Source organism: Musca autumnalis, unplaced genomic scaffold, assembly GCF_047663935.1.
Source record: "Musca autumnalis isolate F117 unplaced genomic scaffold, ASM4766393v1 scaffold_5, whole genome shotgun sequence".
Taxonomy (NCBI): Eukaryota; Metazoa; Arthropoda; class Insecta; order Diptera; family Muscidae; genus Musca; species Musca autumnalis.
In genome coordinates, this window is record NW_027412088.1 from 42481298 (window position 1) to 42507898 (window position 26601).

Here is a 26601-nt window from a genome sequence, read left to right on the forward strand (position 1 = left end):
CCTCAAAGACGGAAATTTCACTAAAATACATAATTATTGGGGGAAAAAATTTTGGTTGCGTAGCCGGTATTCGATTCGTTATTGTCCGTTAGAAAGGCGCAAAATAAATATTTTCCATTTAACATATTTTCCATATGACATTTTAACGTTAACCAGTGCCACCAGAGCTATCTTTGTTTCCATAGTAATGTGTATGGGGAAAAAGGTGAATTGTCAGGAAAATTCTCTAAAATCCGCATTTATGGTCCAATGGATGAAAGTTTTTTAACAGTTCATTGTTGTAGCTAAGGAACGAATCCCACAACAATTGTGAAAATCGGATGGGATTTTGATATCGCACCGATGTGCCTATTTTAGGTATATTGACCCTATATAGCTATATCGAAATCTGATACGATTTTTACAAGTTTTTGTAGAACCTGTTTTTTAGCCACAATAATGAACTGGTAAAAATTTTACCTCGATTGAACCATACATGCGGATTTTAGAGAATTTTTTGTGAAAATGAACCTTCCTGTGGGCCACGGCACATATTGACACAATTCCAAATGGTAATTTCTTAAAACTAGCATCTTAAATACTAAAAAAAATATTCAAATATTGAATCATACACACCTCGTTTAATCCAACAAAAGACTTGATGTTTAGCTAAGAAGACTCTTTGGTCAAGATGTTAGGCGCAGTGGTTACGTTGGTTGGTTGAATTTGTTATTGTATTGAAATTTTTCTTAAGCCAAACCGAAGATGCAAGCCGTAAATGATGGCTTTAAAAAAAAGAAATATCTAGTAGCAGAATTTCCGGTTTGCTTGCTAAGGCTAAAAATTAAAACACTACAGCCGCTAAAAAAGTAGGCAATTCTTCTTTTTTGTTGCGGCGTAAATATTTTCTTTTTTTTGTTTTTGCAAAAACCAAAGTAATGGAAGAAATCTCAAGTGCAATGATGTTGAATTGAATATAACGTTTTGTGGCAGAGTGTGGTGCAATCAGGTGTATTATGTTGAAAAGCTGGATCAAGTCGTGCAATAGTATCGGCTATAATGAATGCGTAACATCAACAATAACGACGTAGGCACCGATGAGCATAAGAGCAAGTTGTCGACGGCAGTAGCAGCAGCAGAAGCAGTGAGCAAGTAAGCAGCAGCAGCAGGTTGTAACACCAGTAGATGTTTTTTTTAATTCTTTTGTTTCGAAGACAAGTCAAGAGCAATCACAAGTCAGACGACGGTGTTGCACGCGTTGAAAATCGGTTTGTTAACCGACATACAACAACAGGCAAATCGTTTAGCAGGTGTTAATATGAATTTTTGATACAAAATTTCACGATTGTAGGCCAAAATAATTAAGGGCGATTTTTTTTTCTCAGCGAAAAAAATATATTTTTAGGCAATTTTTTTCTTGTTTCACTTCACGAAAAAAACAACAATATTTTTTCTAAAATAAGATTAATTGAGATTTAACATTGGATTATTATTATTTATAACGTTCACTTTTTGTGGTTGTATTTTATTTTGTTTTATTTCATTTGATTTAATTTGACATTTTAATTATATATTTAACGCGTTTTTATAGTCTTCGCTTTGTTTTATTGTTTATTATTATTTTGAACAAGGTTAAAAAAGCATGATCACTTGTTCGAATTGTTGGCACGCGAATGCCACGCATTGAATTATTTTATTTTTTCTATTATTTTTCATTTGTGTTTCTTTGTTGTTTGCTCATGTATTCCAATGTTTTTTTTTATAATTGTAAAAATATCAAAAATAATATTCTATACAATTGTGGTCTATTTTAAACTCTTTCCCGCATGGCCAAAAGTAAGAAGATATTTATTTCTGTCACTGAAAGAGAATTGTTTTTTTTTTGGAAACACAAAATCCCAAATGTCAGCCGGTTCGGAAGGCACATGAATCCAATACCTTCAAAATCGTGGACCTATACAGTTTATTTTCAATACCAAAATTTCTACGGAGCTACAATTCATTTAAACAAATTGTTATACACCTACTTCAATCCAGGCTATACATAGTGATTTCCAAACACAGGCGGACATGACTATATCGATGTAGAATACTTTGTGTGATATAAAATTATTATTTTGAGGAACTGCATACGGAATAACAAACTTTATAAACCCACCATTATATGGTGAGGGTGTAACAACTTGGATTGGGCATCGCGTTCGTAACAAACAACAAGTAAAAAAGTATCAGTCAGATTTGCCGCCAGAGATATACCCTCAGCCTGTGCCAAATGAAACTTACATCTATAGGCAGATCAACTGCACAATCAAAATCATTTTTCCCCAATAATTATGTATTTAGAAGGATTACAGATTTTGTGACCCGTTTTGGAAGTACGAACTTGCCGACAAAAGTATATATTTGAATTAAAGTTCAAAAGTGTTGTGGAGGAGGTACCTGCAGGTATACATGGGCATGGAAGTGAACCTTATTTTATGGGTAATTTCTTTTCGATAGATAGCGCACCCTCCAGTCATTTCGACTTAGAGGTTTTGGGTCACTACGTCAGGAAGCTCCATGCTTGCCCATGAAAAACATAATATCGCTGTAAACAGGACAATAAGGAGTAGCATCGGAATAAGCTGCGAAAGAATATTCAAACATACCGTAAACTGCACTGAAACATAAATGTAGAACTTTTGTGGGGGAGGTACCCTAAGAAGAAGACCGATATGGAGCATTTTCGAAGTCACATAAATTACGTTTGGACAAAATATTAGGAGATCCAAAGTTTGGGCAAAATCAGTTGCTTCGTTCAACAGATTTAGCACGTACTACTTTAACGAATAGTTTGCAACAATTGTGGTGGAGGTACCCGAATGAGTGGACCGAAATAGTTCATCTTCGAACTTATACTAAGTTTGGTCAAAATATTGCGAAGATCAAATTTGAGGCTGTTCGAGAGTTATCATGCGCTCCAAACAATACATACGGTACATTGATGTTGTTTACAGTTTTTGGGCTATTTTCTCAGGAAGTATGGACTTATCCCTAAAAAACTCGTTGTTTTGTGGGCAGCGAATACAAGCGACTGCAAAACAAAAAGCAAAACAATTCGAGAGCAGTCTTAAACAGAACTATTACGAAATTTTGTGTGGGGGTAACGAAGGTGTGGACCGATATATTCCATATTCGAATTCTATCTAAGATTTGCAGAAAAATGACGATGGACAAGCAGAACCAAATTGGTTACTGCCTTCGAGAGTTATTTTGCGAATCATTTTATCGAAAAGTGGGGGAGGTACCCGAAGCTGTGGACCACTATTGCCTATCTTCAAACTTGATCAAGATATTGCGAAAGCCAAATTTGGGATCGAATCAACTGATCCGTTAATTATCATTCGCTCCAGCCGCTACACATGGTACCATAGGGGTTGTTTACAGCTTTCGGGCTATTTTCTCAGGAAGTATGGATTTGCCCCTGATAAAAATTGTATCGTCGTAGTGTGGGCAGCGAATGCCGGAGGCTGCATAAAACAATAAAGTGATTCGAGAACAGCTCTTAAACTGAACTCTTCCGAAATGTTGTGTGTTAGGTACTCGATGGATTGGACTGGTAGAAATTTTTCAACTTTTTTGGGGGGAATTGCCCGAAGGAGTAGACCAATATGGCCTATCATCGAACTTAAACTTAGTTTACCAAATTTTAGACCAAATCCGTTCATCCGTTCGAGAGTTATCGTGCGCTCCAGCCAAACAGACAGACGGACGGACTTTGCTCAATCCAGTCCCATTGTTCTAGACGATTTTACTGCCAAAATTGGAAAGAGAAAATCTTTGATACAACAGTCGTGTAGTTCAGTCTATACAATGAGATTTTGACAACGGATTGAGATGACATATACTCGCAAGAACAGAAACGTGGTAGTTAGCATTCAGAAACGATACGTACCCGGTTTGAATCGGGCCACATTCTACACAGTCTGAATTCTGCTGGTACAAGCTGTATATGCGCATCCCTTTCATCTTAAGGTTTGACTCAACATCTGTTTTTATTCCAAGCACGGACTTTTAAGCTGAAGGTAATTCTTCTCTTGACGGTCTGACAATATACACAGACGGATGGAAGAAATCACTGGCGCCTCATATAAGCTTAACAATATCTGTAGAGTCTTTCGAGCAGAGTTTGCTGCCCGCAAGGATTTCAAGTTATAGACCATAAATTCCTCAAGCTAATTAACAGGTAAATTAGATCTGGGTGGCTCGATCGATTTTCCAATTGATGAATCCCTTAAGCAACGAATGTGCTACTACCTATGTAAATTTCGAGAGTTCTACGGCAGATAGCTCATGATACCTGGATGTACTATATCCAAGGCTCTCTGACCTGCGATCTCCCAACATGGAACCATTGTCCCTTCTCTGACTCGATAAGTGAGAGATGAAGGTTACGCCGGGGATTATTATGGATCACTGCACTGTATGTGCAGAAGATGCACACGTGAAGACCACGACTGCTGAGTAGATTCGAGATAGATACTCTCACCTTAGATGCCACAACATCCCCGAAGGGCAAGGTACACTTCTGTCACATCAATGAGTGTCCGACGATTCAATGATATGGAACCTAGTTTTTATAGTTTCCGAATGATGAGTTTTACAAAATTCTCAGGAAATCTAAGCCAACATTACGCTCCACCATAAAATGCAGGGTATAATTATATTTGTCATTCCGTTTGTAATAAATGGAGACCCTATAAATTATATATATTCTTTAGCAGCATAAATTGTAAGTCGGTATAGCGATGGCGGTCCATCCGTCTGTCTTTCCACCAAATTTGTAGGTATTGGTTCATGTCTAAATATTGCCACCCTGGAACGGTATCGCCGGAAGCAGGTCCTCGTTTTGATATAGCCTCTATAGACCAGTACCGCCAAATTTAAAGTATTTTAAGTTTTTATCGACACATTTGGCTCAGATTGGATTTAGGGTTCCCAGTGGTCAGAAAATTCTTCCACCAAAAGTTAACGGCATTGACCCACGTTTTGGTGGTGGCCCTCATATAACTAAATTAGATATAATTTGGTATTTAGGAAAGGCTCTGTGGAAGCACACTTTCTTTCAGAAGGGTTCTATAGAAGCACCCTTTCTTTCAGAAAGAGTCTAAGGAAGCACCCTTCTTTCAGAAAGGGTTTATGGAAACACCCATTCTTTCCAAAAGGGTCTATGGAAACAGCTTTTTTCAAAAATGGTCTATGGAAGCACGCTTTCTTTCGGAAAGGGTCTGTGGAAGCAACCTTTCTTTCAGAAAGGGTCTATGGAAGCACCCTTTGTTGTTTCAGAAAGGGTCTACCGAAGCTCCCTTTTTTCAGAAAGGGTTTATGAAAGCACCCTTTCTTTCAGAAAGAGTCTATGGAAGCACGCTTTCTTTCAGAAAGGATCGATGGAAGCATTATTTCTTTCAAAAAGGGTCTAGGGAAGCAACCTTTCTTTCAGTAAGGGTCTATGGAAGCACACTTTATTTCAGGCTGGATCTGTGACTAGTATGTGACTAGAGGCACATTATCTCAGGAAGTAATGACTTACTGTGGAAAAAAAGTGTACCGTTGTAATAGGGACATTGAAAACAAACAACACATTTTTTCAAATAGATCGGAGACAAGTTCTACAACTGCACTTTTCCTAAATTTCGTGTGGGAGGAACCCCAAGGACGAGACCGATATAGATCATATTCTGATCTGATACAAGGCTGGAGGAAATAATACGGTGTACATTGTACACCTGTACAAAGTTTGGACCAATCAGAAACTGCCTGCGACAGTTATCTTGCCGATTTTAGTTGGTGCCGTCTCTGCCGATTTTAGTTGGTGCCGTCAGGGTTTCTTGGAGCTCTTGTTCATTATACCAAGAAGTATGGACTTGCCCTCGAAAAAAATTGTGCCGTCATAAAGGGGGCCGCAAAAACAACCTGGTGAAACAAATTCAAAATGATCCGAGAGGAGGTCTTAAACTGCAATTTTTCCGAATTTTGTGTGGGTGGTACCCGGAGGAGTGAACCGATATAGTCCATATTCAAACCCGATGTATATCTAGAAGGTATAATACGATGTGCAACGTTAGTTCCAAATCGATTGCTCCGTTCGAGAGTTATCTTCACAAAATTTTACAGACAAATTTTTAACATTTGTGGGAGAGGTAGCCAAAGGAGGTACACAGACAGATGGGCTGACACACATATGGACGGACATGGCTAAATCGACTCTAAATTATCTGAAACGCATTTCGTCAAAACATACTTGGGTCCAAAACCATTATTTCGATCAGACACATTTTTGGTCGTATCAAAGTGTTTATACCCTCTTTTGGGTATTAGAACAATTTGATACAGATATCATCAGAACTAGCAATGAATGTTTGTTTGAGTCATTAGTTTTTAAAACTTTCTCTTTTAGAATTACAGATTTTGCATTTGGATATGCCAAAAAATCACAAATTTTATTGTACTACAACTCCACCCAAATTCATAACCAATAATGTATAATATTTTGTAATAAAAAAATCAAAAATATTAAATGAATTTTTTATAACCCTAAAATGTTATAAATTTTATTTTAATATCTATTTTCTCATATCAATAATTTTGTATAAATTTAGATAAGGCCAATTTTTTTTCAATGAATATAAATTCGAAATTTTTTGTACATTTCGTTTAGGTTTACACTTGACTGAATTTTGTGCCGCTGTTGCTCTCCAAGTTTTTCATTCACTTCTGAACAATGTTCATATGGATTTGCATGATAATCGGTCATTTCGAGTTAAGCTTAACTCATGCCGTGTGTGTGTATTTGTTTGTTGGTTTTTATTTTCTTTAATAATTTCATCTTATTATTTTAATGGTAATATTTGAATCTGATGGTTGTTAGCTAATGGCAAAATAATGAAACGAAAGTGAAATTTCTTCATTAGAAACAAACAAAATGAAATGGAGATAAAACAACAAAAGAAGAAATCATTTCTAAAGCATGAAATTATGAATACAAAATGCAAAAGAGTGTTTGACTTTTCTAACGAAGAAATAAATTATTTAACACCACAAAAAATATAAATTTCAAACAACACTCCACAAAACAGAAACTTGTTTTCCATGGACAAGAATTTGATGAGTAATATGATATGTTTAGAGATAGATAATAGCTAAGATGAAACTGAAAAAAAACACAAGTAAGAAAGGCGGTAAGTTTGGTCGGGCCGAACATTATATACTTTATTGAAGTGAATAAGAACAAGAATTTCCTCTTATTGCAGGAGTGGTATATCCCAACTGATAATACTCCCTCCAAAGAAGCTCATATTTGGGGTCCTCGTAGTTCTTTCCAAAGCTTGGATCAACATTTAAAATTTTTCGAATTTAGCTTTCGAAGTCCTGACAACACATAATATTAAATTACAGCAATCTCGGTTTGAAAATTTTACAAAAAAAAACTCTCGAAATACATAGAATTGGGTAGTACCAGCTGGACTTAAACCTGGATATGTATGGACAGTTTGTTTGCGAGTAAATTTTCTATCTTCTAAGTACACAAAAATCCAATTAACGACCGATTTGGTAGAAAAATGTGTGACTTAAATTTTCAAAAAATCAGAAATGGAGGCTACTTTAAATGGGAGCTTTAACAAAAGGTGAACATGTATTGTCAAAATTTTTGCAAGGGATGCTTTATACCTGTATAAATGTCCTGTACCTTTAGCAAAGACTAAATACCAAATTTCAGTTATTTCGGTTGAATAATGCGGCTAAAAGATTTACAACACCGAAAATCGGAGTGTACCATTATTTGGGGGCTATACGAAGATGAGGAACTATATAGACAAATTTCAGGTGGAAAATTTTATACGTCCAACGAAGACTAAATATATAAAATTTCAGCCATTCCGGTGTGACATTGAGGTCACAACCTTCAAAGTACCGCAAATCGGGAGGTACACTTCTATTGACGCTATATGAAGACGTGGTTCTATACCGATAAATTTCAGGTGGAAAGTTCTACACCCCCAACAAAGACCAAATACCAAATTTCAGCTACTTGAGTGTGTTAATGAGGCTAAAACCTTCAAAATACCGAAAATCGGGAGGTGCAGTTCTATGGGCGCGATATGAAGGCGTGGACCTACACCGACAAATTTCAGGTGGAAGGTTTTACACCCCCAACGAAGACTAAATAACAAATTTCAGACATTTCGGTGGGATATTGAGGACACAACCTTCAAAATTCCGAAAATCAGGAAGTACCGTTCTATGGGGGCTATATGAAGACAGGGGCCTATATGAAGACAGGGGCCTATACCGAAAAATTTCAGGTGGAACATTAAATGGCCTCAACAAAGATTAACTACCAAATTTCAGTAATTTTGGTGGGATATTGAGGACACAACCTTCAAAATACCGAAAATCGGCAGGTACCTTATATAAGTTCTATATGAAGGCGTGGACCTATACCGATAAATTTCAGGTGGAAGGTGTTGTACCCCTAATGAAGACTAAATAACCAATTTCAGTCATTTCGGTTTGATATTGAGGACACAACCTGCAAAATATCGAAAATCGGGAGGTACTGTTCTATTGGGGCTATATGAAGGCGTGGACCAATACCAAAAAATTTCAGGTGGAACGTTTTATGCCCCCAAAAGAGACTAACTACCAGATTTCACTCATTTCGGTTGGATATTGAGGACACAACCTTCAAAATACAGAAAATCGGGAGGTACCGTTCTATTGGGGCTATATGAAGGCGTGGATCAATACCAACAAATTTCAGGTGGAACGTTTTATACCCCCAAAAGAGACTAACTACCAAATTTCACTCATTTCGGTTGGATATTGAGGACACAACCTTCAAAATACAGAAAATCGGGAGGTACCGTTCTATGGGGGCTATATGAAGGCTTGGAACTATACCAATAAATTTCAGGTTGAACGTTTTATACCCTCAACAAAGACTAACTACCAAATTTCAGTATTTTCGGTGGGATATTGAGGACACAACCTTCAAAATACCGAAAATCGGGAGGTACTGTTCTATTGGGGCTATATGAAGGCGTGGACCAATACCAAAAAATTTCAGGTGGAACGTTTTATACCCCCAAAAGAGACTAACTACCAAATTTCACTCAATTCGGTTGGATATTGAGGGCACAACCTTCAAAATACAGAAAATCGGGAGGTACCGTTCTATGGGGGCTATATGAAGGCTTGGACCTATACCAATAAATTTCAGGTGGAACGTTTTATACCCCCAAAAAAGACTATCTACCAAATTTCAGTCATTTCGGTGGAATTTTGAGGCCACAATCTTAAAATCGGGAGTTACCGTTCTATGGGGACTATATGAAGACGTCGGCCTATACCGAGAAATTTCAGGTGGAAAGTTTTGTACCCCCATCGAAGACTAAATACAAAACTTTAGCTATTTCGGTGTTATAATGTGGCTAAAACTTTCAAAATACCGAAAATCGGGAGGTGCCGTTCTATGGGGGCTATATCAAAACGTGAACCGATATGGCCCACTTCCAAAGCCAAACATCCTAGGAGTAATATAAACTTCTTTACCACATTACAAAGCTCTATCTTAAAAATTGCGAGCTGAATCTTTATTTCAACAGACTGACGGACAGACGGACATGGCTATTTCGAACTTGCAATTACTTTTTACTTGCGAAGTTATCGAACAGACCTAATGTGATTCTTTTTTTATCTGATGACAATAATGTGCATTTATGCTTTTATACCGCTGCGTAGTCTATCAGCCTCATTCCGTTGTCAGACATTTCGCTGGGGAGACTTAATTTCCCCACAGGTGGGCCAAAGATATTTTCCTGGGCGGTTTTACAGTTTTTTGATTAATACGCAATGCCAGAACGGAGAATTTATTTATTAAAATTACTTTCATTAATTTGATTTTGGTAAATTGATTTTATTTTAATTTCCGTAATATTTACTAACAAATTTCAACGTCTGTGTATATCGAAAATACAAGTTTTTAAAATATTTTCCAAACACTTGTTTCCCACCATTAAAACAAAAACTATTTACAAAGTTTGTTTGTTCGTCTTGAAATTGATATCCCAGTGATGAATTCATTTCCTTTTATTTCCACATGATTGCATGTGGAGATTTTTGCTATGAAATACGCCTCACTACGGGAAATAATAGGTTTGGCGATGCGTGGATATAACATTCAATAGGTGTGAAGTGTTGGTATTTTTTTACAACTTCACAAAACTATTTCCCCTCTCAAAAAGTAATCACAGACAATATCGAATAAAACGGACATACAACCGCATTCCTATGTGAAATCTTAATAGATATCAAAAAAAAAAAAAAAAAACAGACGAAGAAAAAACAACAACTAAACAATGACCACATAATCTATGGGCAGCGTCTCATGATGTTTTACAGGTAGGTATCAACAACGGCTAAGTAAATTTGAGACATTGGCTCACAACTCATTCAACCATCATTTGTTTGATGTTTCTCAGCAGTCATCATGTATGAGGTATGGTGGCACAACCAAAAACCTACCCCAACTCAATACAAAGTAAAGGCATTTGCGGTAAAACAACAAATGTTGCACGGATATCCCCTGCCCTTTTCAAATGAAATTCAATATTTTACTTTATACATATGTATTTAAAATTCTACAACTATTTCAATGCGATATACCTCTTCGTTTCTGCGAAAAAATGAAACCAACAAATAATGACGACACTACAAATCATCTACAAACAAATCTCAAAATGAATTCCAAAACCTAAATCTACCTGTTAAATACCTGTGTCTACACTACCGAGAGAAAAGGCAAAGAAACCCACAAACATACAGACACACTTGTGCGGATTTACTTGTTGAGAAATTAAAATTCGTAGAGAAGAAATTCACCATCCCATCCATGTAGACAAGCCCAAAAAGATTGACGAGCCAGATAATGAGGTTACTAACAACGAAACAAAAAAAAAATAACATCAGAGGAAAAAAGAAACTGAACCACACACACGCACACATAACTAAACAAATAACGTTCATACATATTTTGCAAAGTACAAACTGTAAAAATAACCGTGAAGAAATCTTCTACAGGTAAGGGCCTGTCTATTGTGATATTAAGACAGTTAATCAATAGAGAGGGAACTTTGAAGGTAATGCATGTTAATCGGGTTTTGTCTGGATTAAATGGAAAAATAGCCTGATAGGAATACTAAGTGATGAGAAATTCGGCAGGACCTTTGATGGGATTACAGTGTTCTTTTTTCTTAGAATGAAGGTTAGTTAAAGAAAGGGCTGTAACATATTGAGTTCATGTCCTTTGTGTACATTGTCACAGAGACCAATCCAGCGAACGTTGGATTTAAGAAAGATCGCGCCCAAGTATTCAATTATAAAGGATGAGGCGCATAGAAAACAAGTAAAAACATTAAGTTCGGCCGGGTCGAACTTTTTATACTTTTCACCCTAAAATATTCTGAACTAAAATGGAATAATTAGTTTCCTGTTAGGTGTAATTATTGTTTAACAACGTATGACCCAAATGCCTAAATTAGGTAAAAAATGTATCTAAAATTTCTTCAATCTGTTGGTACCTTTATATGGGAGATATACCAAAACTTTGACGATTTTTGGAGTTTCGGGACCTCGGTGAACATTAAATGTGAAATTACAAAAAATTGTATCTAAAAAAATTGCGTACCGTTCAGTATGGCCTGTACAAAAATGGTTGAGAAGTTTCGGAACCACTGAGAACCTCAAATGTCAATTATTATGTCAGCTAGTTCGGATAAAAATTATAGCTAATATCCTCCAAATGGGTGACGTAGGGGATGAAAGATACAAGGAACGTTCCTGACCGGCTTTAACATGGCAAAGCCCAGGATTTATCTTAGTCCCTCTCTCATCTTAAGTGGACACTTACCTCCCCGTGGTGTCACCTGGGTTAACACCCGTTAAAGGTAGTGAGCTAAGTGAACGTTAAGAGCGTTAAAAATTTGGGGTTGGGCGTCGGGTTAGTAACCAAACCTCCCCTAGAAAAAACAGCCTACTATGAAAAAACGAGAGAAAGGAAAAAGAAACCCCTCTAAAGTTGACGACCCCCGCAAACGTTTTAAGGACAATGATCTGCGAATCTGCACCTGGAATGTTTGCACTCTTTATAGAGAAGGTGCAGTTTACGCGGTGGCAAATGTATTTGATATAACTGCCATTCAGGAAATACCATGGATTGGGAAAAACGTCACAACAACACCGAAAGGTGACGCACTGTAGTATAGCTGCCATTATACAAAGCATGAGTTTGTGTGCGGATTTGTAGTTGGTCGGAGGTTAAAACATCTGGTCCCAGCTTCACCCCATTGAATGAAAAACTTGCTATAATACAAATAAAAGCTAAATTCTTCAATATTAGCTTTACTTGCTCTAACCGAAGTCAAGGACGAACAGACCAAAGATATATTTTACGAGCGCTTAGAAGAAACATATGACCGCTGTCCTGCCCATGATATTAAAATTATTCTAGGTGAATTTCTTTGGCCGAACAGTCGGGAAATTCAGTCTTCAAAGTGAAACGTCTGACAATGGAAGGAGGCTGACCGACTTCGCAGCGGCAAAAAACATGGTAGTTAGCAGTACCAGATTTAAGCATCTAGATATTCATAAGGGCACCTGGTTGTATCCAGATCAAAGAACAAGAAATCAAATTGATCGTTCCGAGGAGCAAACATAGACATGAACCACTACCTTGTTGCAGCAAAGGTACCTACCCGTCTAAATGTTGTAATTAAAGTACGAACAGACACAACACGGATGTTGGACATCGTTAAGCTACAAACACAACAGATAGCCACATCATAATGACAAAATATTGCCTACTCCTACAAACAGCCGCAAAATCCATACTTGGATACCAGGAACCCATGGTATGACCATGAGTGCCGCGCTCTTACCGAGGAGAAAAATACGTAATATAAGGCTACTTTACAATTAGTAGCAACGAGTAGCTCACGAGGGAGGTATCGGAAGATAAGGAGAGAGGAGCAAATAATTGATACCTTTGCAAAATCGAAAGACAATCTGCTAAAGTCGGTCTGGTAGTAAACGGTGATAAAACCAAGCTGATGGTATCGAAGGGTAATACGTCCACAGATCTCACACCAACTGTGAATATTCGTACCTAAAATTTTGATGTAGTATAAGAGTTCGTCTACCTCGGCACCGTCATAAGCACAACAAACACCATTAGTTGTGAAATAAGAAGAATAGTGTCGGCCAACAGATGCTTCTTTGGGCTAAGTAAGCAGTTTAAGAATTAAGCCACATCTCGTCAAACAAAAGTAAAGACTTCGATGGAGCGAACAAGTGAAGTGTATTTCTAAAATTGTTGGTGGAGAAGTTTTTTGACTACTTCGAACCCTAGATTCCAAATTACAGCAAATTCAGACAGATAAAGTAGATAAAATCCTCAAAATAACTGAAAACGGGTGGTATCGTTTGGTGTTATAACAAAACCTGGATCTATATTCACAATTTTTGCTAGATAAGTTTTTTGTGCACTAAGAACCCTAACTGCCAAATTATAGCTAATACGGTTGAAAATGTAGCTAAGAACGTTAAAATAACCGAAATCGGGTGATACTGGTGTATGTACCTATGTCCATAATTTTTTGGAGAAGTTTTTTGACTACTAGATACCCTAAATGCCAAATTATAGCTAATTCGTACCGAAAATGTAGCTAAAAACATCAAACTACCGGAAATTGGGAAGCAAGGATATATGGGGGCTATTCGACAAAGTGGACAATGTCCGCAGTTTTTGGTGAGAAATTTGACCACCAGGAACCATAAATGCTAAATAATCGTTAATACCTTAAAATTCCAATTATCTGTTGGACAATTCTATTGGACTATTCCAAAACGTTGACCATAATATGGGGCATATACAAACTATCTTCGAAATTGGCCTGCCTACAAACGATAGACATATAATTTCAAACTTCAGCGATCTATCTCAATTTTTGTGGACGTTAGAGTGACAGACAGACAGGTCGAACGGACATGCATAGATCGACTCAGAATTTTACCCTGATCAAGAATATATGTATATACTTTATAGGGTGGCAATGATTATTTCAATGCGTTACAAACGGAAGAACAGGTGTAAGAAAGTATCAATCGGCCATGCCGACTTTTTGTGAGGGAGGTATCCGAAGATGTTGTCCGACATAGACCCTTTCGGAAGTTAACGTACATTTGGAAAAGAAATTACGATGTGCAAAGTTTAGTTCAAATCGACTACTTATTTCGTATGTTACCACTTCTACAAGGCAGCATGTGGACTTGCCCCCGACAAAAAAATGTTTCGAAATTGTTGGAAGGAAGCGGTACCCGAAGGAGTTGACCGATCTTTGAACTTTATCTAAGATTCGAAGAAAGCTTCAGTATGCAAAGTGTGGACCAACGCAGTATCCAGTGCCAAAATTGTTGTTCTCTCAAGTCACTACACATTGTGGCCGTAGGCGTTTTTTACAGCTTTCGGGTCATTTTCTCAGAAAGTACGGACTTCCCTTTAAAAAATTGCACCGTCGTAATGGGTGCAGCGAATACAACTTGCTGCAAAAAACTAAAAGAGATTCGAGAAGTGGTCTAGAACTGCACTTTACCGAAATTTTGTGTGGGAGGTAACCGAAGGAGTGGACAGATATAGTCCATATATCTTGTATAAATATTACGACATGCAAAGTATGAACTAAAGCGGTTACTCTCTTCTAGTGTTATTGTGTGCACAATTTTAACGAACAATGTTGAACTGTTTCGAGGGAGATACCGAAGAAGTGGCTTATCTTCGAACTTAAATTAGGTTAAGATAATATATAACGAAGTCCAAAGTGGAAGTGAAAGCCAATCGGTTGATCGAACGAATATGGCTAAATCGGAGCGGAATTGTCTGAAACGGATTTCGTCGAAAAATAATTGGGGTCTAAAACGGTGGTCCTGAAGTTTTTCGGCAATTTACACACAAACGACACGAATGCTAAGAATGAGCGTAACAAAGCGAACAAATGTTTTGATTTGTTGTTGTTCAAGAGCTTGTTTGGTCTACCGATTTGCTAACAAATTCGCAATACTTGCGTTTTCTAAAATATATTCACATTTTTGACGTTCTCTTCTTGTTCACCTCTGGTCTAAAACCATTTATTAAAAAAAACTAAAGAACGAGGTATGTGACGTGGTTGGTGCTGGTGGTATGTTAGGTCATTAATTAGAAGTAAGGGTTCATGCATATGGGTTGGCCCATCTCTGTGCTAGTGTGCCTTAACCCACATAAAGACACTCGTCGTTTAAACGTCACAAAAAATTGTTACAAAAATTGACGTAAAACTCGGATATTTCTGTGTTTTTTTTTTTTTTTTTGCATATTGTTATAGTATTGCCCGATATCTGTCATTCCACGCTTATAAAGCTTCATATGGTCTATGCATTTCCACGCATTTGGCCTAAAACGCAAGCAATTAAAAAAACTAATTCTTTGTAATTTATTTTATATATATTTTATCATTAATATCATATAAATTAAGGGATTTGTTAGGAATGTAGTAGGAGTATTTATTCAACCAACAACCAAGAAATTGCCATAAAAGTTTACACCTAAGTTGCCCAAAAGTTTTCGCCTCTTTTAAAAGAAGTAAATTAATTGCATAATCATTAAAACTATACTAACAAATTATATATAAATTGTTCATTTATAATCTTATTTTAATACCGTAACCTAATGCTGTAAACCATCAAATTATGATAGCTTAAAGATTTAAAGCCCCTCTCTCTAACTCTCGTAGCTGCCGATAACTTGTATAAGGAAAATAAATTATTTGAAGCTAATGATAGGCAGCGAATTAACTACTCATCTTATCTATATTGTGAAAAAAGTGCGGTTAATGTGTTGCTAAATAAACGAAACAGGTTTTGCTTTATCCCTCACAACCTACAAATGCCAGATAGAAATCGCAATTACCACAACCTTAATGCAACAATGCGATGAAAAAAATGGCAAAGGTGTGCCATTTTCTTTGGGATGTGTGTTAAGTTAAGTGTGTGTAAAATACAAAACAAACAATTTATTGGGAAAACTATTTAACAATAGAAATGTATTTTTTGTTTGATTTAAAAGGAAAAAGCAAAAACAGCAATAACAATTCAATGTTTTCCAACCCATTGTTATTTGTGTGTGTATGTGTGTATTTTTCTCTCTTGTTAGTTGTGATAAATTGTGAGAACCTGTACTTTTTTCCTTTGGAAAACAAAAGAAAATGTTTTTTTTTCAACAAGTTGTAGGTAGGCACGTATGAGACGTGCACCATGTATGTTTACTGTACATTGGTACCTCAACCGGAAGGTGTGCCATCATTTCAAAGGAAATTATGTTATCCTACTGCTCCATCCGGTTTAGATGCGAATAGTGTGATAACAAGGTGCATTATGCACATTATTAATATGTTAGGTGTAATTAAGACACATATAAGACACTTGAGAGATTTTCAAACAAGCCATTGAAGGTGGTTTCCGTAATTATAAATGATAAATTGATTTTAGATAAACTTGATGGGCAATAATGAGTGGGTCTTTTCAGTTGGGAGATGAAGAACATTTTATTATTATTTATTTCTTTTACGCCAAATCGTGGGCGCATAGTGCCAACATTTTATAGAATGTGAAATGGTATTAAAATCGTATATGGTGACTTTGCCTTTAAGATTCTCGTTTGATGTAATGGGGAATATTTCAGGAGATAACCATTCAATTTTGACTTAATTTGAATTGATTACCCACATAAAAAATTTAAAGAATAGAATCGATTTGTCCTCAATGCCATGAGGGAAGTTTATTTTTTATAGAAAGATAGTGTCCCGACTGTTTGTAACGCATTGAAACAGTCATTTACGACAATATTAGGTATATATATTCTTGATCAGCGAAAAATTCTGAGTTAATCTATACATGTCCTTGCGTCCCTTCGTTGTAATCACTCTAGCATCTACAAAAATTGAGATAGGACGATGAATTTTTGGGAAGGTGTGTCTTTGTTTAAGGTGAAGTTCGATGATGGGCTACATATGTATGTCCGCATTTGAGGTTTTTTTTTTTTGATATATTTTAATTTTTTAGTCATATTTTCAAACCAAATTAGCTATTTCAAAATAGTACATATTATGGTGAAGATCATCATATACACTTTCATACGGACAAAATGTGCCTCATCGAAATAATGGTTTTAGACCCCAGGTATGTTTGGACTAAATCCGTTTCAGACAATTTGAAGTCGATTTAGCAATGTCCGTCCGTCTGTCTGGCTGGCTGGTGCGCACTATAACTCTCGAACGGATAAATTTGTTTAAGTTTCTCAAAAATTAGTTTAAGTTCTAAGATGGGTCATATCGGTCCACACCTTCGGGTACCTCCCCCACAAAAGTTCGAAAATGTTCGGCAAATTTGTGTGCACCATAACACTTGAAGGGAGTAACCATACTTTGCACATCGTGAAATTTCTACCCGACTTAGATGAGGTCCCAATATGGACTCGATCGGTCCACTCTACACAAAATTTCGGAAAAGTTCAGTTTAGGACCAGCTCTCGAATCGCTTTGATTTTTGTTGTAACAACTTGTATTCACTACCCCCCGCCACGATGGTATAAGTTTCATTAGGGGCAAGCTCATACTTCCTGATAAAATAGCCTGAAAGTTGCGAAAAACCCCTAAGACACCACGTGTAGTTGTTGGAGCGCAAGTTAACTCTCGAACGGCTCTGCCGTCCAAACTTAGTTTAAGTTCCAAGATAAGCCATATCGGTTAACTCCTTCAGGTACCCCCCCCCCCCCCCCACAACACTTCAAAAATGTTCGGAACAATTGTGCGCACGATAACTCTTGATGGGAGTGACCGATTTGGTCCAAAATTCGTCCACTCCCATCGTCATATTTTGTCCAAACTTAATTCAAGTTTGAAGATAAGCCATATTGGTACACTCCTGCATCTACCTCACCCACAAAATTTCAAAAATGTTCGGAAAGATTGTGCGCACGATAACTCTTGAAGTGAGTGACCGACCCATACTTTACACATCCTAATATAACTACCAGGTATAGATCAGGTTCGAATATGGACTATATTTGTCCTTCCTTCGGGTACATACCTCCCATATAAAATTTCGGACCAACTCACTTTAAGACCTGCTCCCGAATCGCTTTGATTTTTGTTGGCGAAACTTCCATTCGCTGGCCCCCTTTACGATGGTACAAGTTTTTTCAGGGGCAAGTAAATACTTCCTGAGAAAACAGCCCGAAAGTTGTAAAAATTTCTATGACACAATGTGTAGTAGCTGGAGTGCACTATAGGCTCGAACTGGTCAACCGATTTGGTCCGAAAATTGGCCATCGTCATATTTTGTCCAAACGTTCAGTTCGAAGATGGGCAATAACGGTCCACAACTTCTAGTACTTACCCCCAAAATTTGAAAATTCACTAAAATAGTATGTTCGTTAAACTTTCTGGAACGGGGTAACCAATTTGGTCCAAACTTTGAATCTTCTAATATTTTGTCAAAATTTTGTTAAACTCTCCATATTCATATGTGTAGGTTTTAGTCTAAGCCCCTGGGACGGTATTGCCCATTTTATATATCTCGAGGGATTTTTGTCAAATTTTCGAATCGAGATTACTGTAAATTATTATTGGCCTTCGTCCTAAAAAGACAATAATAAATAAAAAACCCACAGCAGAGCCCCGCTGTCCCGGCTGAGGTTTGAACCTGGGTCTTCTCCAACAAACAGACAATGTTGTCGAGATCTCAGCGTTCTAAACCACTGCCAATGTATCATATCAACAAACTAGTCGACATTATATCCAAAACTTTAAAAACTGAAAGCATTACAATTCATGAAGGAAACCCCCCCTCATTTGTATATGTGTATGTATTGAAAAAATGATTCCTAGACAAGACACTAGGGTGACTTGATAAAGAAAAAGACTAAATACTTCATAATTACAAATTTTTAAAAATGTTTGTATAAATAGAAGTTATCAAAATCAGCCTTTGTCTTCTACACATTAGCATTCAAATACGCCTGATGAGCCTGGCTTAAACCACCAGGCGAAACGATCGTAGCGTAATGGTTGAGTGTAGTTACTAATTGTTCATATTTACTTCAATACAGTGGTGGTGGAGAGTATAAAAAGTTCGGCCAGGCCGTACTTAACGCTGTTCGTATTTGTTACTAATTAGTTCTTTTTTAGTCCCTTATCTAACGCTCATGCATTCGGACTTGACAATTCGCCAAATATAAAACTTGCATTATCATCCTCAGACTACTTCCACACCATCTTAAAAACAAACTCCACTACAAAGAAAAACGCACTAAAATTTTTTTTTGATTTTGTTTTCAAACTTCCGATTCGCAAAAAATCACGTAAGTTGTGGGAGTAGTGATTTGTCACAGTCTGGCATAGCATTCCAAAAAAAAAAAACGATTGAAGAGTTCATTAACTTAACATAAATACTTTTTTACATTAATCAGCCAGAACATGCTGCATTCATGGTTTTCGTTTTTTGTTTTTACGGATACCACTTAAAATGGATATAAAAACCATATTTGTGGCATGTCTGCAATATGTGGAAGTGCAACGTATGACCATAAATTAGTAATGTCACGTTTTTATCAATAAAATATCCTCTTATAAAAGCACTTTTTTTTTGCTTTTACAAATATGCACGTATGGTATGCTGACGGCTTTTTTGAATTTTTCAAACAAACAATTAAAATCGCATTATTCTATATCGCTCAAGAGCTCTTCAAATGGACTTGAATGTATATTCAAATCAAAGTAATAATTCAATTAATTTTCATATAAAAATTTAAAGAAGAAAAAAAACATGTATACATGTTGCTAATCTCACGCCAACCCGTTAAACCCGCTCACGCTTATATTTCATACTTATAACGAAATTCATATTCAACCATCATACCAAAAATAGTTTTATTACAACAACAAATCGTGGCTAACAAACATAAAATTGGTTTTTGATCAGCTAAACGTAAAGGTTCATTAAACTGGTTTCGAAAAATAATAACAGAAAAAAATAGCAAAAGCAACAGCGGCGCATGCGTTCCATTTGCTTTTGGGTGACGTCCATTTGGAATCATACATGGAGTGTGCGTTTTTTACATTTTTTATTTTATTTACAAAAAAAAAAGAAAAAATACAACATTAACAGCATTTTTGCCCCTTAAACCAGACAAGAAGGCAAGATGATAGCTCAAAAGAAAACCGATGAATAGCTTTGCTGTGCTAATGGAACAGAAGTGAAATGAAATGTCATTATTGCAGAGTTTGTGATCCCAGTGTCAATTTTTAGTTTCCAGATACCTTAAGGATAGAAGCTTTTGACGTCAAACCTTGAGAAACGTCAAACAGATCTGGTAAAATGTGATTTAATACAATACGAAAAGTACACACATATGTTTATGCTAATATTTCGCAGTCCGTCTAAAATTAGTAGCACTTAGCGACTATATTTTTTGTTGGTCGCTATCATTTGCAAAAAACATTTGTTGATTGCCGAAATTATGAACAAATTTTTTTTTCATAATTCCCATTTTTTCTGACATTAACTAGTTTCAGAATCACTAAAGAACTTAACTTATCTTGAGCCTTCTTTCATCAAAAGTCGATACAGATAAAAGATTGACGACAATCCAAATGGGAACTAAATTCTTCTATAATTGTTCCACAATAATCCCATACGGGACAAGGGATACTTCTCTCACATCAATGAGTTCACCCCGATTCATATTAGCTCAACGATATGGGACCTACTGTTTATTGCCGAGTCCGAACGGCGTGTCTTAAGACACCACTTGTAGAGAAATTTTACATGACTAAAATACTCAGAAAATGTCGCCAACATTACTGAGGGGTATTTTGCCACCGTTGAAAATTTGATGTTGCCTGGACGGGGAATCGAACCCACGACCTTCAGCGTGCAAGACGGGAGTGCATACCATTGCACCACGGTGGCACTCAACCACTAACCCATTGTTTTAACAATGGCATGAGGCACTGAATAACTAATTTTTCTATAACCACTAGAATAACTGGTTATTCTATGACCACCAGGAGTGGAATTCCGTAAGTCATTTTTTGAGTTACCGACAAAAATCGGTAAAATTAAAACGCAAAATTATGAACGAATTGTTCAAATTAATGTTGACAATACTCTTGCTGTCGGTAGAATTTTACGACTACTTCTTATTGGTCGTTAACTTACCTACAAATATCGTTAATTTCCGAAATTATAAGCATGTTAAAGTTACCGATTTTTGTTGGTAACTCGAAAAATGAGTTACAGAATTCCACTACAGAAGTTCAATCTCACGGCAGCGGGTTCTTTCGTACCGGATTGACCCGAAACCATAGTGTTTCGGCCAGCGGCTGCCAACCCAGCATCAAACCTACGGTTCTATGCAAGTTTTTATGCTGCTACAACAACAACTACAGAAGTTGAAAATATCTACAAAAAATCTATTTTTAGAACGGTTGAGGTGGAATTTATTTTCAATATCAACACACTTCATATTTTAATTTTATTTTGCTCTCTGCTGGATTTGATCCCACGAACTGTCGACGGTGAGTGTTGAACATATGTACCTCTCGGATCTATAGTCGGACACATACGCTCTGTGCCACTCATAACTTAGTTAGGAGTAATATAAGTAGTTCTTTTTGTTAATGTAAACAAATGGGTTACATAATGACTAATGGATCCGAATATTCACTGGGCCATTACAAAGTAATATTAACAAGATACCTTTTACATTACAAAGTAATGGGTAAAACTGAGTGGTGAAAGCGGATGTGGTGAAATTGTTAAAAGTTCTGAAAGTTATTTATAGACTTTAAGTGGCCGTAAAATGTTTCGTAATATAAGCCGCGAGGATTACTTACATTAAACATTTAAAAACTATCCTAGACATGCCCCTGTACATTTGCGAAACATTTTGAAATTTTGTGTGGAAGGTACTCGAAGGTCTGGACCGATATTAGAGCGTAATTTAAATCTGAAAGACATTTTACGAAGCAAAAACATTGGACAAAGGTCAATTACTACTTTTGGTAGTAATCGAGCCCATCAGGCACTTTAGTTAGTCACTGCGGATTTTTTATAGCTTTTGGACCACTATTTCAAGAAGCATGGACTTGCCAATGAGAACATTACATACATAGTTGTAAACGGAACCGCAAGAAGTACTTTTGGTAAATATTTGCAAATGATCTCCGAAAAGCCCCTTTAAACTTCACTTAAGCACCAATTTTGAAATATTGCCAGGGGGGTGTTCGTGTCATTTGAGTTGTGCCGGCAGAGTTATTTAGAGCTTTTGGGAGATTATCTAAAGAAATATGGACTTGCCAACGAAAAAAATAACTTCGCTAGCACAACCTTTTGCAAAAAATGTTGTGCCTATTCGATAAGTGTCCCTAAACTCTACTTGTGCCAATAATTTTGAAAATTTCTGTGGGAGGTACACGAACGAGAGGAACGTTCGGGATAAAATATCAAGAGAACCAAATTTTGAAACAAATCGATTGATCCGTTCGAGATTTATCGTGAGCTGGAACGGGTTTCGTCCAAACATATTTGGCGTCTAAAACATTCTTTCGATGAGGCACGTTTTCATCGTGTATATTAGGGCGGGCTAAAAAACGACAATTTTTTTACATTGGACCTAAAAACCTTATATATGAGATTTTATGGCGATCGGTTAACGTTAACCCGTGCCACCAGAGGGATCTTTGTTTCCACAGTAATTTGTGTGGGGCCAAAGGTGAATTTTCACACGAAAATGCTCTAAAATCCGGTCCAACCGAGGAACATTTTTTACCAGTTAATTGTTGTGGCTAAAAAACGAATCCTACAAAAAATTTTGAAAATCGGATTGAATTTTGATAAATTTCCGTTAGGACCCTATATAGCTATGTCGAAATCTGATCCGATTTTCAAAATTTTTTGTAGGATTCGGTTTTAGCCACAACAGTGAATTGGGAAAAAAATCGCCATAAAATTTTATATATAAGGTTTTTGGGTTAAGTGAAAAAAAAATTTAAAAAAAAACTTGTCGTTTTTTGGGAAGCAAAACTGTTGGGTGCAAAACTTTGGTTAAAATACTAAACCCTTATTAAACAAGTAAAAAGTATCGGTCGTCTTTGCCGACCGAGATATACCCTCAGTCTATGTGAATTGGAACTTTCATCTACGGACAGATCGAATGTATTTTGGGTTTTGCGGAGGATGGAATGGACCGACATAGTGCATTATGGAAGTGGATCTTATTTTGAGAGTCACATCTGTAAACAGGACCACAAAGAGCATCATCGGTATTAATTTCCAAAGGATCTCCGAACAGACCCTAAACTGCACTTGGGCACAAATGTTAAACTTTTGTGGGGGAGTTATCCTAAGGAGAGGACCGATATGGGCCATTTTAGAAGTTAAACTAAGTTTGGACAAAATATGACGAAGGCGAAATTTTGGACCAAATCGGTTTATCAGTTCGGGAGTTATTGTGCTCTCCAACTGCTACATATGATGCCATAGGGGTTTTTCACAACTTTCGGGCTGTTTTCCCAAGAAGTATGGACTTGCCACTGAAAAAACTTTTACCGTCGTAATTGAGACAGTGATTGCAAGTTGCTTCAACAGAAATTAAAGTTAGTCAAGAGCAGGTCTTAAAGTGAATTTATCCAAAATTTTGTGTGGAAGGTACCCGAAGGAGTGGACAAATATAGTCCATATTCGAACCTGATCTATATCTAGTAGATATATTAGGATGTGTAAAGTATGGACCAAATCGGTCAATCCCGTCAAGAGTTATCGTGCGGACAATTTTCCCGAACATTTTTGAACTTTTGTGGGGAAGGTACGGGAAGGAGTCCATATTGGAACCTAATCTAAGCTTGGTAGAAATTTAACGATGTGCAAAGTATGGACCAAATCGGTTAATCCCTTCAAGAGTTATCGTGGGCACAAATTTTCCGAACATTTTCGAACTTTTGTGGGGAAGGTACGGGAAGGAGTGGACCGATATAACCCATCTTCGAACCTAAACTAAGTTTGGGCAAAATATTGCGAAAGCCAAATTTTGGACCAAATCGGTTCATCCGTTCGAGAGTTATCGTGCGCACCAGCCAGACAGACAGACGGACGGACATTTCTAAATCGACTCCAAATTGTCTGAAACACATTTCGTCCAAACATACATTATTTCGATGAGGCACATTTTGCCCGTATGTAAGTGTTATACCCTCGTTAGCATAAATGCTGAGGGTATAAATATCAAAAATATGTCACTTCAAGTCCAACATAGTTTAAACTGTGTATACACCATTAATAACCCTTTAAAATCTATCAACACAACAAACAACAACAATTGCTGACTAACATTTGCATAGGTTTGGTATTAAATTCTGTTGTGTTGTTGTTGTTTTTTTTACCAAAGACAACGTTGTAGGAATAACAGCTAAGCAGCAGCAGCAGAGTCAACTTTGGTCACATAGAGAAACGGGTAAGAAACACAAATGATATTCTTGTTGTTGTTTTCTTTTTTACTTTTTATTATTTTTTGCTTTTGGTTTTTTTAGGTTTCATTTGAGAATGTGATCATGCTTAAAGAATTTGTTAAGATAAATTTAATTAAAATATTTTCCCAAAAGATATTTTTTGTAATATTTCTTTTTTAGAGATTGGTGGCATTTGATGTAAGTTTAGCTTGTATTTATTTTTTATTAAATGTGTGTGTGTGTTTGTTTTTTGATTTTGTTTAGTTAATTAATTTTTTTATTTTTATTTCGAGAAACACAAGGCACAAACATTTTTTTGTATATTATTAAGCGCCGCGTTGTTTCACGTTTCGTTTGTAAATTCATTCATACATTCGCGTTGCCGCCGTAAATATTTTCACTTTGTATTTATTTATTTTTTTCGAGCGGGGGGGATACACGCTCTCAATTCATTGGATATCAGATAACAAAGGAATGCGTTGCGTTTTTTTTTTTGTTGTTTTTCAGCAAAAGTAGCAACAAAAATAAGAAACAAAATTTCAGATGCGTTCAATACAATAAGGCGAATTGTTTTCTGTTTTCCGTTGACGTGTCAGTTTACTTAAAAACGCGATTTTATACTGCCGGCTCTTGGTTTAAGCCTTGCTTTAGCATACCTGTTGTATTGCCTACCACAAACTAGAAGTAAATTACTCTCACAATCTCTCCCAGGTTCTCATTTGGCCAGAAAAGATCAGTTTTTATCTAAGTAACCGAAATACACCTCACAACCAACACTCAACAAGTGAAGAGAAAAACAAATTCAATGAACACATCAACAACACGAAATTGTTTGGGTTCTCTGGAACAATCGTTAACAGTTGCATATTAAACAGCTGTATTCAGTTACCTATCCTCCCAAAATAAATGCATTTCATGGTGACTAAACCTTAATTAAGAATGGCTACTCCTCTCTTGGACAGACACAGACACACCTGTTGTTTCACGCCTTCTAAAGGTATTTGAAGTACTCAAACCATTGCTGGTAGATACTTGTAGAGCTGGATTTTTTATCTGCATTATCTTTACCCGCACAATAAAGTCTTGGAACATTACAAATGTAGATAAGTATCCTAACAAATGGATGCCGTAGATACATATACATAGATTCATACCTGTTTAAACCAACTGTATGTACATATCTCTAAAATTGAGGCGAATTAGCTGTCTAGATGAATTCGCTTATTTGTTGTGACGAATTTGCCTCCACCGCTAAATGGTTAGACAGCCATTGGGTACGTGTCTTGGCTATTAATTTGTATCTTTTAGATTCTTTTAGATTCAAAATACAACAAAAATAAAAAAGGTTTGAGAATTGGATCTACGAATATATTAGTCTACAGTTTGAAAAACATGTTGTGGTTGTCATTGCTAAGCACAAATGACTGACCGAATTTAAAGTAAAGGTATAAATATTATTATTTGTAGGATTTATTCGGTACGTCATTAGGATTGACCAAACGAATCAATCAACTAAAAAAGAAATAAATTAGAACAACAACCATTGGGGTATCAGATGGATTTTTTTCGACTTAGCTACAATTTTGCTTAGGTTTTTAAGAGATATTTTTTCGACCAATATGGGTTTCGTAGTACTGCAAGTATGTAGTTTGTATCGCCCGACTCCTGATAAAAATTTTTTCTTTTTTCTTAATGTAATTTTCTGAATTTTTTAGTTGGCTTACATGGACTTTTTCACTTCTGGTCGATTTTCTCACAAACTACAAGTGCTAGAAAAAATCCGTTATAGGAAAATATTTAGCCATATTTAGTGTCATAGGTGGTATGATAGCGGACGCACGTCCGGTATTGGGGTTTTCCCAATATTATGGTAGGTATGTTTTATGCTATCTTCTTTATCTTTACCTTGCACTCTAGCCATTATAGTATTTACCGGTAGGAGTTTTGGAGCGTTTTGGACCATTGTCACAGGAAGTTTGGATTTACTCTA

The 26601-nt window shown here is 36.5% G+C and overlaps 1 protein-coding gene across 33 annotated transcripts in view; it reads right to left on the reverse strand.

Moving 5' to 3' along the window:
* jbug (filamin-type immunoglobulin domains fbug) overlaps window positions 1-26601 on the reverse strand; it is a 250789-nt gene that overhangs the window by 66078 nt on the left and 158110 nt on the right. For 2 of the 33 annotated variants that reach the window (XM_073989966.1, XM_073989985.1), the window contains exons 1-2: window positions 24922-25233; window positions 616-1432 (exon numbers count right to left, since the gene is read on the reverse strand). The exons of 27 other annotated variants lie outside the window; for them this stretch is intronic. The gene's annotated coding sequence lies outside the window, so the exon portion shown is untranslated. Of the gene's footprint in view, window positions 1-615; window positions 1433-24921; window positions 25234-26601 lie in introns of those variants that run through there. 4 more of the 33 variants (XM_073989969.1, XM_073989968.1, XM_073989967.1 and 1 more) reach the window with 4 other exon arrangements.